The sequence below is a fragment of the Lampris incognitus genome, chromosome 11, assembly GCF_029633865.1.
Source record: "Lampris incognitus isolate fLamInc1 chromosome 11, fLamInc1.hap2, whole genome shotgun sequence".
Classification (NCBI taxonomy): Eukaryota; Metazoa; Chordata; class Actinopteri; order Lampriformes; family Lampridae; genus Lampris; species Lampris incognitus.
The window spans coordinates 46996230-47010347 of NC_079221.1; positions in this window are offsets into that span (position 1 = coordinate 46996230).

Consider the following 14118-nt stretch of genomic DNA (forward strand, 5'->3'; position numbering starts at 1 on the left):
TCAACAGTTCGACCTACTTACGGCACGTCAGAGGCATCGGCAGACAACGGACGGCGACCTCAACAGCAGACAGAGACAGAGACGGACGACGGACACACGCCGACGATGTGGACAAGTGGGTAAATGGTCTGTCCGACAGACAACTCGCCCAGGCGGAGAAAGTCATCCTTACTAAGGGGCTGAATTGTGCTGTCACACCGAGGCAAATCTCACAAGTGGAAATAATAACAGCCAGATGTCTGTTCTCAATTGACTAGAGATACTACACTTCAAACCCAGATTCTGAAGTAATAAGATTAGAAAGGCTCACAAGGAGGGTTTGCATGAGATTGAACACTTGGCAAATGTATTACATAATTATGACGGTATACCTTTGCTGTGTGATTACCACTGTGATGCATTAATGGTAAGAAATAATGAAAGTCACTATAACATGCATGGATTAGTAGACACGAAAGGGCAAAGTATCAAACAAAAGTGTAAAGTGTCCGTCTAGCAAAGTAAACATATTCACATACATCCCTTTGTCCCTTGGTTTTGTACTTAAATTGTCCTGCTTCCTCGATGTTTAAAAAGTATTAGTTCTTTTGCTGGGGGAAAAACAAACAGTTTCCGTGTCGCTTTTACTGATATTGTGATCACTTATCTGCCTGGGTGGAGAACTCAAGTGCTACATGTCATATGTTATCTCCTGACGAGGTGATCCTCGTCAGGAGATAACATGTAAACCATCACTTCCGGCTGGGTGAATGCTGGCGAAACTAGCCGCCGCTGCCCGCTGGATCTCTGCTCATTTTTGCTCTGTCGTTGACTCTGCTGTTCCTTAAGCCAAATGAACAGTAGCCCATTCTGCTTACAATTTCAGAAAAGCTTGTGTAACCAGTTATTTTCTTGCGCGGTGCGGGATTCGATACGAGGTGTACCGCACCACAAGGCGACGTCACTAACCGCTCGGCTAAAGGGTCAGATCCGTTAACTAGGGACTAACGTGTCTTATTAGTAGTTTACAGTCGTCACCCTCCCCGGAAGCGCGCCCTTGCGCTTTGTTCTTCCCACGCCCCGAAGAGACCTCTGAGGATCTGCACACTTCCGGTTCCCACCGCTGCCACCAATGTCGCCGGTTATTTTCTTGCCCGGTGCGGGATTCGACACGAGGTGTACTGCACCACAAGGCGACATCACTAACCGCTCGGCTAAAGGGTCAGACCCGTTAGCTAGGGACTAACGTGTCTTATTAGTAGTTTACATTTGCTTGTTTTCATTTTGTTTTCGTTTTTGTTTATCTGACAATCCCGTGTGTTTTTGGCTACCAATTGGTTTATACCTGGCTACTGGTCTCCTTGCCTCCCCCAGCGGCCGTCGTTCTACTTGGGAGCCTACGCTTGGTACAACACCGTCAATAATGTGGATCAATTGGCTGTTCATATGGATCATTTTCACCTGGATTATTTTATCTTTGATACTCCATCCAGTAAAACCGCTACTTCAATACACGTCAGCGGAACTTTTTCGACTACGACCCCACCTCCCTGAGCCACCACCAGCACTGCAACTTCACCGATATATAGTTCGTCATTTTCGTCGGGAATCCATTCACCGTGGATCCCGTCGGGGCTTCAGCTTCGATGACACAAAAACAAATCCGTTGCTTCTGGTCTTCCTTTTCTCGTCCCTCAAGAAAATACCGACGGACTGTTGACCACAGTGCACTAGCTAACCTAAGCCAGGTCAGCTAGCATCAAAACCGGAAAAAACAACCTCTCCATCGGGTTATTCAACATTCGCTCGCTAACCAACAAGGGACTCCTACTTCATGATCTACTGAATGATCGTACGTTTGATTTTCTATGCTTGACTGAGACATGGCAACAACCAAATGACTTCTCACAGTTTAATCAAGCTATTCCTCATGGGTTTGGGTACACCTGCAAATCCCGTGACAACAACAGGGGGGGTCGCGTTACTTTACAGTGAAAAGTGGAAAGTGTCTTCCATAACTGTGCCTGTGCATGTTTCATTTGAGTCGATTGCCCTACAAATCAATGGGCCAAATCCTACCATACTAGCCACTGTTTATCGACCAAATCCAAATCCAAATCATATACCTGTCATCTACCAAATCCAAATCATCTACCTGTCAGTTAGACCCCTTCCTTACTCATTTAGTAAAAGCCTGTCTACCTTCTCTATCTTCTTTAATAACTGATATTACATTACATTACAGTCATTTTGCCGACGCTTTTATCCAAAGCGACTTACAATAAGTGCATTTAATGTAGGAAATCAGGAGAACCACTAGTCACCAGAGGTCATAAGTGCATCTAAACAAGCATCTAAGAGCAAAACCAGTGCTAAAGTAAAAGTGCAAGAAAGAGATTTTTTTTTAATGAGTGAATACATAAGTGCTAAGAACAAGTAACAGGGTAGTAGTTCTTAAAGAGGTGAGTTTTCAACCTGCGCCGAAAGATGGGCAGCGACTCCGCTGTCCTGACATCAGTGGGGAGTTCATTCCACCACTGTGAGGCCAGGACAAAAAAGAGCCGTGACCGGGTCGATCAGCAGCAGGGGCTTCTGAGTGACGGGGCAACCAGGCGTCCCGAGGCAGCAGAGCGAAGTGGTCGGGCGGGGGTGTAGGGCTTGACCATGGCCTGGAGATAGGAAGGAGCTGTTCCTTTCACTGCCCTGTAGGCTAGCACCAGAGTCTTAAACTGGATGCGAGCAGCTACTGGGTGCCAGTGTAGGGACAAGAGAAGGGGAGTTGTGTGGGGGAACTTAGGGCGGTTGAACACCAGACGAGCTGCAGCTTTCTGAACAAGCTCCAGAGGTCTGATGGCCGACGCCAGGGCGCCAGCAAGGAGGAAGTTGCAGTAGTCCAGCCGGGAGATGACCAGAGACTGGATGAGCACCTGTGCCATCTCGTCGGTGAGGAATGGACGAATCCTCCTGATGTTATAGAGGAGAAATCTGCAGGAGCGGGCAACCGATGCAACGTTTTCAGCAAACGACAGTTGGTCATCCAGGATCACACCCAGATTCCTCACAGTCCGATTTGGCGTCACCACGGTGTTGTCAATGGTGATGACCAGGTCTCAGTGTGGGCGACCTTTCCCCGGGAGGAACATCAGCTCTGTCTTGTCCAGATTGAACTTCAGGTGGTGTGTCACCATCCACTCCAAGATGTCAGTCAAGCACGCAGCAATGCGTGTCTCTACTTGTGTGTCAGAGGGAGGAAAGGACAAGATCAGATGGGTGTCATCGGCATAACAATGGTAAGAGAAGTCATGCAAGCGAATAACAGAACCCAGGGATGTTGTGTACAGGGAGAAAAGGAGAGGACCCAGAACCGAACCCTGTGGAACGCCTGTAGTCAGTCTGCGAGGCTCCGACACAGATCCCCTCCATGTCACCTGGTAGGAGCGACCCGTCTGGTAGGTTGCAAACATTGAGAGTGCAGAGTCTGCTACACCCAGCCCCTCGAGGGTAGAGAGGAGGAACTGATGGTTCACTGTGTCGAACGCAGCTGACAGGTCCAGGAGTATCAGGACAGAGGAGAGAGAGTTGGCTCTCGCAGAGTGCAGTGATTCTGTCACTGCAAGGAGGGCCGTCTCTGTCGAGTGACCCACCCTGAACCCAGACTGGTTGGGGTCCAGGAGATTGTTCTGGTGGAGATACAAAGAAAGTTGGTTAAAGACAGCACGTTCGAAAGCTTTGGATAGAAAGGGTAGAAGGGAAACTGGTCTGTAGTTTTTTACATCAGAGGGGTTAAGTGATGGTTTCTTGAGAAGGGGGGTGACTCTAGCAGTGTTGAAGGCAGATGGAAAGCATCCTGCCTGGAGGGAGGTATCAATGAGGTGGGTTAGATAGGGAAGGAGTTCAGGTGCTATAGACTGAAGAAGAGGGGAGGGGACCGGGTCAAGGGAGCATGTGGTGGGGCGACTGGATGTGATGAGGTTGAGAACCTCGTCGGGGGAGAGGGGAGCGAGGTGGGATAGGGTGGGACGTGGAGAGGTGAAGGAGGGTGCAGAGGGTGGGATAGTGCAAGCAGCACTAACCGGGTGGTGAGAAAAGGAGGATCTGATGTAATTTACCTTCTTGTCAAAGAAGTTAGCGAAGTCATCAGGGGGAAGGGGGGAAGTAGGAGGAGGAGGTGGGGGTTGAAGAAGTCTAGAGAAGGTTTCAAAGAGTTTCTTAGGATTAGAGCCAAAGGATAGGATTTTAGAGCGATAGAAGGCGTCCTTAGCAGTAGAAAGGGAGGAGGAGAAAATGGAAAGCAGAGACTGGACATTGAGAAGGTCCTCTGGGAGTTTGCCTTTTCTCCATTTGCGCTCTGCCACTCTCAGGCTCCGTCTGCCAGTACGTACTGAGTTGGTCAGCCAAGGGGCAGGTGGAGTTGGTCGTGCATGCCTAGAGGTGAGGGGACAGAGATTTTCCAGAGAAGAGGAGAGGGTAGAGAGAAGAAGATCAGTAGCAGTGTCAGGGGTTAGGAGAGAGAAAGATTCAGGTGAAGGGAGGATAGAGGTAACAGAGGAAGAAAGATCACTGGTGGAGAGAGAGCGGCGATGTCTACGGGTGGAAACCATGTGGGTAAGGGAAAGAGCTGAGGGGGGTGAAGAGAGGGAGAGAGTAGGATATGAAATAGTGGTCAGAGAGCTGGAGGGGAGTAACAGAGAGATTGGAAATAGGACAGTGTCTAGTAAATATAAGGTCCAGCTGGTTGCCGGCCTTGTGGGTAGGAGGAGAGGGTGAGAGGTGAAGGTCAAAGGAGGAGAGGAAAGAGAGAAGAGGATCTAGCTTGTTAGTGTGGATATTGAAGTCACCGAGAAGGATACGTGCAGAGTCATCAACAGGGAAGTGCGAGACAAGTGTGTCAAGCTCCTCCAGAAACTCACCAAGGGGGCCTGGTGGGCAGTACACAACCACGATGGTGAGTTTGACTGGATAAGAGACAGTAACAGCATGAAATCCAAAAGAGGGCGGAGAAAATTGTGGAATGGATACAAGAGAGTACTTCCATTTCAGGGAGATCAGCAAGCCAGTACCACCACCCCGCCTCCCAGCTCTGGGAGTGTGCAAAAAAGAGTACACATCAGACAGAGTTGCGGGTGTGGTAACGTTTTCTTGCATGATCCAGGTCTCAGTTAGAGCAAGAAAGTTGAGGGAGAGCAAGGATGCGTAGCCTGAGATAATCTCAGCTTTCAGCACCGCAGACTGGCAATTCCAGAGCCCTCCCATCACCACTTGCTCAACGTGAGTGGAGAGAGTGGGATAGATGAGATTGGTAGGGTCACAGCGCCTAGATGTGACCCAACATCTATGCCAGCCCCGGGCAGAGGAAAGGACAGGAATGCGAAGGAAACACATAGTCTATACTAGGTCCACAAAATACAGATGACTGACCGGATCTAAAAAGAGCAGTACATGCTTGACGAAGTCTTGGCTTGAAAAAGTCACGCTTGCGTTTGTTTACTCTAGCCTTCATTCAATCTAGGCTTGTTTGCCTGAGGCTTGGAAGTAGCAGCAGTGATTAAAAGAACACTGATTGCTAATTGTCTGCCATGAGTGCAGGCCACATCCTGGCCACTTAACAGCCAATTGGCCAAAGAGGTACACTGAAAAGAGGCCTCTTGCCCAGAAACTGGTCACTTATGTAAAACTCTATCAAACCTCACACAATACTATTAAAACTGCAAACAGCAAGTTACCAATGAATATATTTATAAGCTAAAAGGATAATAAGTCAAAACAGCTAGGCAACGAGAAATATTTAAGGACACACTGGGTGAAAATCAGCTACAGCTAGAATAAGTAAATAAGACAAGTAAGTAAATAGAATAAGACAGCTACAGCTAGAATAAGATCCCACTAGGAACCAGCAGCAGATGTATAGACAAACGGACTAATACTCAAGCAGCTGGAATAAGACTAGTAGCAACTTGTTAAGCAAGAAAGATGATAGTTACTCTATTCTAGATGAACCAGCAATTCAGATTCACTCCAGAAGTTAAAATGCACACCGATATCATACATTCCTCCCTTACCTCTGGTCTTGTTCCCTCATCTCTCAAAACAGCTGCAATAACTCCAGTACCCAAGAAACCTGGTGCAGACCCCAACAATTTGAATAATTTTCGCCCAATCTCAAATTTTCCATATCTTTCTATAACACTTGAAAGAACAGTTGCATCTCACTGGACCAACAACAATCTGTTTGAACAATTCCAGTCTGGTTTTTGCTCCATGCACAGTACGGAGACAGCATTGGTGAAAATCACTAATGATCTTTTGATGGCAGCTGACTCTGGGCTCTTAACCATACTTGTCCTCTTTGATCTGAGAGCAGCCTTTGATACGATCTCACACAACATCCTCCTAGAAAGATTAGCTTCCATTGGAATAACTGGCACCCCTCTTGACTGGTTTAGATCATATCTCTCTGGCCGCACTCAGTTTTTCCAACTTAAAAAATTTAGATCTCACCTCTTTCCTGTTGCTACCGGTGTTCCCCAGGGCTCTGTTTTGGGACCCCTCCTATTTATTATTTACCTCCTACCTCTTGGCCACATTTCGGGAAATTTGGCATTCAATTTCACTGCTACGCAGATGACACCCAGATTTATCTATCCACCAAGCCTACCTCCACTCTTCCAGCCACTTCATTTTCTGACTGCTTACTAGAAATTAAATCCTGGTTTTCATACCACTTCCTCAAACTAAATAGTGATAAAACTGAGGTCCTTTTAGTTGGCACTAAATCTACTTTGGCCCAAACTGATAGTTTTTCTCTTACTATTGACAATCCTACAGTTCCCACATCGCCTCAGGTTAAGCATCTGGGTGTCATCCTGGGCAACACATTATCTTTTGAAGCCCACATCAACAATGTTACTCGGTCTGCATACTTCCACCTTCGCAACATTAATCGTTTTCGGCTGTCACTTACACCTAAAAGCACAGCCATACTCACTCACACCCTGGTTACGTCCCGTACTGACTACTGTAATTCTATCCTCTTTGGTCTTCCCCTCAAGTGTCTTCATAAGCTCCAGTTGGCCCAGAATTCAGCTGCCCGTATCATCACCAGAAGTTCTTCCATAGATCATATCACTCCTGTTCTTCAGCAACTCAATTGGCTTCCTGTTATATACCGTATTGACTTAAAGATCCTGCTCCTCACCTTTAAAGGCCCTTAATAACGTAGCTCCTTCATATCTTTCCGAGCTCCTTCATATCCGCACGCCCTCCCGCACTCTCAGATCCCCTTCTGCTCTCCAACTCACTGCATCATCAGCCCACTTGACTACCATGGGGACTAGAGCCTTCAGTCGTTCTGCACGCCGCCTATGGAACTTTCTCCCACAAGAAATTGGCAACATTGACTCTCTTTCAACCTTCAAGTCCGATCTCAAAACGTGTCTTTTCAAACTGACATATTCAGTCTGATCCACACTTCATTGAGTTTTGTGCAGATGTTGATTTTATACCTATTTGTTGTGTCAACTTTTTATTGTCTACTCTGCTTTGTTTTGATTTTACATTGTCTGATACAGTGCTGCCTGTTTTTTTTTTGTTTTGTTTTTTTTACTATGTTCTGTATGGTGTCCTTGAGTGTTTTGAAAGGCGCCCACAAATAAAATGCATTATTATTATTATTATTATTATTATTATTCCTTTCTTCGGATCAGTCGCTCTGAAGAAAGGAATCCAAAACAGTTGGCCACACTGGTTCTAAACGTTCCCTGCTTGGAGTTGCTCACCTGGCAGGCTCGCCATCAAGCTCAGGCATGGCTTGAAACCAAGCTAATTCTAGGTTCAACAAAAAAACAATCTGCACATATGGTAAAGAAAATACTAGTTAAGATGTCTCATCTCATCTCATCATCAGCCGCTTCTCTGGGGTCAGGTTGCGGTGGCAGCAAGCCAAATAGGGCACTCCAGACGTCCCTCTCCCCAGCAATGCCCTCCAGCTCCTCCTCGGGGATCTCAAGACATACCCAGGACAGATTGGACATGTAGTCCCTCCAGCGAGTTCTGGGTCTACCCCAGGGTCTCCTCGCAGTTGAATGTGCCTTGAAAACCTCCAAAGGAAGGCGCCCAGGAGGCATCCTATTCAGATACCTGAACCACCTCAACTGGCTCCTTTTGATGCAAAGGAGCAGCGGCTCTACTCTGAGCTCCCTCCGGATGTCCAAGCTCCTCACCCTATCTCTAAAACTCTACCCAGACACCCTATGGAGGAAACTCATTTCAGCTGCTTGTATCCACGATCTCACCCTTTCGATCCCTACCCAAGGCTCAGGACCATAGGTGAGGGTTGAAACGAAGACTGATTGGTAAATTGAGAGCTTTGCCTTCCGGCTCAGCTCCTTCTTCACCACAACGGTCCAGTACAATGTCCGCATTACCGCTGATGCTGTACCAATCCGCCTGTCAATCTCCAACTCCATTCTACCGTCACTTGTGAACAAGACCCTGAGATACTTGAACTCCTTCACTTGAGGCAACAACTCATCCCCAACCCTTAGGGAGAAATCCACCATTTTCCAGTAGAGAACCATGGCCTCAGACTTGGAGGTGCTGACTCTCATCCCAGCTATTTCACACTCAGCTGCAAACCACCCCAGTGTGTGCTGGAGGTCGTGTTAGGATAAAACCAACAAAACAACATTATCTGCGAAGAGCAGAGATGCAATTCTGAGATTCCCAAAACGGACACAATCCTCACCTTGCTGCGCCTTGAGATCCTTTCCATGAATATAACAAACAGAATCGGAGACAAGGGACAACCTCGGCATGTTCCAACGCCCACCAAATAAGTATAGACATAGACGTAGGCACAGAGGAGAACAAGAGAAATCATTAATTTCTATTCATTAACACAGTAGCATAAAACCATGAGTTCTGGAAATAACTGTATATAATCTTATAGCATTTATTAGTAATAGCTTGTTTTTACAACAGACTATCTACTACTTGCAGCTGATCCCGTTAGGGGTTGCCACAGCGGATTATTAATTACATCTCTTCCTGTTCTCTGCATTGTCCTCTGTCACAGTAGCCACCTGCATGCCCTCTCTCACCACATCCATAAACCTCCTCTTTCTCCTTCCTATTTTCCTCTTCCCTGGCAACTCCATAATCAGCATTCTTCTCCCAATATACCCAGCATCTCTTCTCCGCACATGTCCAAACATACTCAATCTTGCCTCTCTTGCTTCGTCTCCAAACTGTCCAACTTGACCTGTCCCTCGAATATAATCATTCCTAATGCTGTCCTTCTTTGTCACTCCCAGTGAAAATATTAGCATCTTCAACTCTGCCACCTCCAGCTCCACCTCCTGTCTTTTCATCAGTGTGACTGTTTTCAAATCATATAACATAGCTGGTCTCACAACCATATTGTAAACCTTCCCTTTAACTCTTGCTGGTACCCTTCTGTTGCGAATCACTCCTGACACCTTTCTCCACCCACTACACCCTGCCTGCACTCCCTTCTTCATCTCTCTTCGGCACTCCCCATTACTTTGGACAGTCAACCCCAAGTATTTAAACCCATACACCTTCGTCACCTCTACTCCTTGTATCCTCACAATTCCACTGTCCTCCCTCTATTTCACGCCTATGTATTTCGTCTTTGCTGCTACTGCCTCCATTCTTCTTCTCTCCAGTGCATACCTCCACCTCTCCAGGCTCTCCTCAACCTGCACCCTACTCTCACTACAGATCGCAATGTCATCCGCAAACATCGTAGTCCATGGAGACTCCTGCCTGATCTTGTCTGTCAACCTGTCCATCACCATTGCAAACAAGAAAGGGCTCAGAGCCGATCCTTGATGTAATCCCACCTCCACCTTGAACCCATCTGTCATTCCAACCACAACCCTCACCACTGTCACACTCCCCTCATACGTATCCAGCCCCAATCCTACATACTTCTCTGCAACTCCCGACTTCCTCATACAATACCACACCTCCTCTCTTGGCACCCTGACTTATGATTTCTCTAAAACCATAAAGACACAATGCAACTCCTTCTGGCCTTCTCTATACTTCTCCATCAACATTCTCAAAGCAAACATCGCATCTGTGGTGCTCTTTCATGGCATGAAACCATACTGCTGCTCGCTAATTTTCACCTTTCCTATTAAACTAGCATTTATTACTATTTCCCTTATCTTCATGCTGTGGCAGATCAACTTTATACCTCTGTAGTTGCTACAGTTCTGCACATCACCCTTACTCTTGAAAATCGGTACCAGTATGCTTCTTCTCCACTCCTCAGGCATCCTCTCACTTTCCAAAATTGTGTTAAACAATCTAGTTAAAAACTCCACTGCCATCTCTCCTAAACATCTCCATGCCTCCACAGGTATGTCATCAGGACCAACTGCCTTTCCACTTGTCATCGTCTTCATAGCTGCCCTCACGTCCTCCTTGCTAATCCACTGCACTTCCTGATTCACTATCCCCACATCATCCAACCTTCTCTCTCTCTCACTTTCTTCATTCATCAGCCCCTCAAGGTACTCCTTCCACCTTCTCAGCACACTCTCCTCGCTTGTCAGCACTGTACCCAAAACTACCAGATATTAAAAAAAAGCTTCTTTCCGTGGGCTGGCATTCAATTGAATGCTTAACACTGTCAAATAAATCCAACCATTTTATACAAGCTGTGCATTGTATGTATACTGGTACACTCTGTCATGTCCATCTACCTCAGGCATATAAGTAAGTAACCTGCTAACATTTATTTCAGCATCTCTGATATATTCTCAGCACCATTGCACTTTATCACCTCTTATTTCACCTGTATATAGTCAATCCTTGTATATATATATTTAAACATACACACACACACATACACATGAAGATTGTTGTGTTGTAGTGTTGTTATTCTATGCTAAGTACACGGAGAGAGCCACGAAACCGGAGTCAAATTCCATGTAGTGCAAACCTACATGGCCAATAAACATGATTCTGATTCTGATACTAATCCACATAAATAAATAAGCCTTTAAAAAGGTAATAATAATAATTTCTTCTGATTAATATGGACTGCACACATACACATTTTTAGAGAAAGATATTACCGTTATTTTTCCTTTCATGGAATTAACTGCAAACATGATGGCCTGGCGGCCTGTCCAGGGTGTCTCCCCGCCTGCCGCCCAGTGACTGCTGGGATAGGCTCCAGCATCCCCGCCACCCTGGGAGCAGGGTAAGCAGTTTGGATCATGGATGAATGGATGGCCATGGAGTTTTCCCGTTGGGCTGCCTCTCGCTGTTTGGCAAAAAGTAATTTTAAGTCAAATTAGATACATAAAAGTCTCATACCTGTTCTCAGAAAAGTTGTAATGGGTTTTTCGCTGTGTGAACTGACTTTTCCACCTTGACTATACTGATGAGTAAAACTTTCCTAAACAGCATCTCATCTAAATGAGGTTTTTTTGTTTTTCAACGAGCTCTTAACCACTTGAGCACATGAGTGTTTCCAGGCATACAAGCGTTTTACATACCCCCTTGTTTGTTCTGTGGACAGCAAGAAGTTCACCCAGTTCTCTCACAATAGAAAGGAGAGGGGGAGAGGCAAGATGCCTATTATGGACTAGATTATATGCTTATTCTGCCTCCCTTGCCATTAAAATGTCTGCCGCCCCTCCCCCGCTGTCTGATAATCCCTCCGATCTTGTCAATTATTATAATGACTCACTTTCCTCCTCTCTTCATTAGCCGGGCCCCGTTTAAACCAAAATAGCCTCGCTCACGCACTCACACACTCTCTGGTATACTCCTGAACTCCATCAAATGAAATCCCATAAGCGCCAGCTCAAAAGACTTTGCAGGAAAACTGGTTTAACAGTGCATCGCCATGCCTACACAGACTACCTTCAACAATACAAAGATGCTCTCATCACAGCCTGGTCCACCTACTACTCACACCTCAAAAATATGTAGCGAATTCGGGGGGGGGGGGCAGCCAGGAACCGCCGCAGCCGGGACGTGAACCCGGGTCTCCCGCACCACAGGTGACTACGTTAACCAGTCAACTAAAGGGTCCGACCTGTAAGTCAAGGGCTAGTGCACAGGTTCCCAACCTTTGGGTCGCAACCCCAAGTGGGGTCGCATGGAATTGAAATTGGGTCACCTGAAATGTCTAGTAATCCATCAATACAAATAATAATAATTACGATATTAATAATAAAAACACCACACATGATTTAAAACAACTCACTTCCCCTCATAAAAATAGAGTTCACGCGATCACATGTGACCGTGCAGATTCCGACGCTCAAACAAATGGCGAGCCAAGTTTGCAAGCAAATCAGAGCAACAGAAAATGGAAAGCGTTCTTCCCCCACCCGTCCCCTCCACATCTTCGGGTGAAACGGAGCAACTGATATCAAAAAGAAAGAGAAAATATGATGAAACCTTCCTTCAGTTTGGATTTACTAGCATAACTGAACACAATGAGGAAAAAGCTGCAATGTCTGCTGTGTGGTAACGTCCTGTCTACGGAGAGCATGAAACCCAACAAGCTCAAGAAACCTTTTGACAACGCATAAAGAATATGTTGGCAAACCAAAATCTTTCTTTGAAAATGAATATGCCAAGCTAAGTAAACAGCTCAGCAACTGGGAGGAGACCCCGGGGTAGACCTAGAACTCGCTCGAGGGACTACATGTCCAGTCTGGCCTGGGAACGCCTTGGGATCCCCCAGGAGGAGCTGGAGGGTGTTGTCAGCTGCCATTGAAATGGTAAAAACGATGTGTGTGGAGGGAGAATCGCAACAACTGAAGACAGTACCGTTGTCCGATAAGACAGCACGCTTAACAGAACGACTAAGAAATTCCTCAGCCTATACTCTACAAATGGATGTCAGCACAGAAGGAAAAAATGCCCATGCGTTGACATTTGTTCAGTATATGCAAGAGAATGCTATTCACGAGGATACTTTGTACCGTCTCCCTCTTCCTGAACAAGAGACTGCCAAGGCAATGTACGATGTCCTCCACAACTAGTATATGGAGACAAACAACCTTCCATGGGAGCGTATGGTAGGATTTTGTACAGACGAGGCTCCGTCCATGGTGGGGAGGCAAGCAGGCCTACGTACGTTAATCGTGGAGCTGGCCCCCTCTGTAGTATGGAATCACTGCATGATTCATCATGAGCAACGGGCCTCTAAGGAACTGAGTGTGCCCATCGCGGACGTACTGCAGCAGGTTGTAGCCGTGGTCAACTGCATTAAACCACATGCACTACGTTGCACGTCTACTTGCAAACATATTCGGCAATATTGGTTCTGACAATACAATTTGCTCCTTCACACATAAGCACGGCGGTTGTCGAGAGGGAGGGTGCTGGAGCGATTTTTCAAGCTGAGAAATGAACTGTTGGGTGTTTTTCATGGATGTAAAAAAAAACAGATTTTGTCGACTTTCTGTGTGACCAGCAAAAAATGTGCCTCCTTGCATATGTAACGGACATCTTTGGAAAACTTAATGAACTGAACATATACGCATGCAGGGGAAAAGCAAGAGTATAATGCAGATGAGTGACCATATTGATGGATTCAGGAGGAAACTCACATTCTGGAGAGAAAGCCTTTCAAAAGCAAACTTCACCCCTTTCCCCCAGCTGAGCAAGTTTCTAACAGACAACAGCATCGATGACCAGGGCTCCACAAAGATGATGTGCGAGCTCCTGAAACGCCTAAAACAGCACTTTTCCCACTTACTTTCCAGACTTGGATATGTCAAAGTTTGACTGGGTGAGGGACCCTTTCCACTGGATAAGCGGTTCAGCTAATGGATGGATATATATATATATATATATATATATATATATATATATATATATATATATATATATATATATATATATATATATATATATATATATATTGGGACACCTGGCCATTACATCTACAGTAGCTTTTATGACATCCTGTTCTAAATCCATAGGTACTGATATGGAGTTGGTCCCCCCTTTGCAGCTGTAACAGCTTCCACTCTTCTGGGAAGGCTTTCCACAAGCGTTTGGAGTGTGTCGGTGGGAATTTTTGCCCATTCATCCAGAAGAGCATTTGTGAGGTCAGGCACTGATGTTGGACGAATCTCC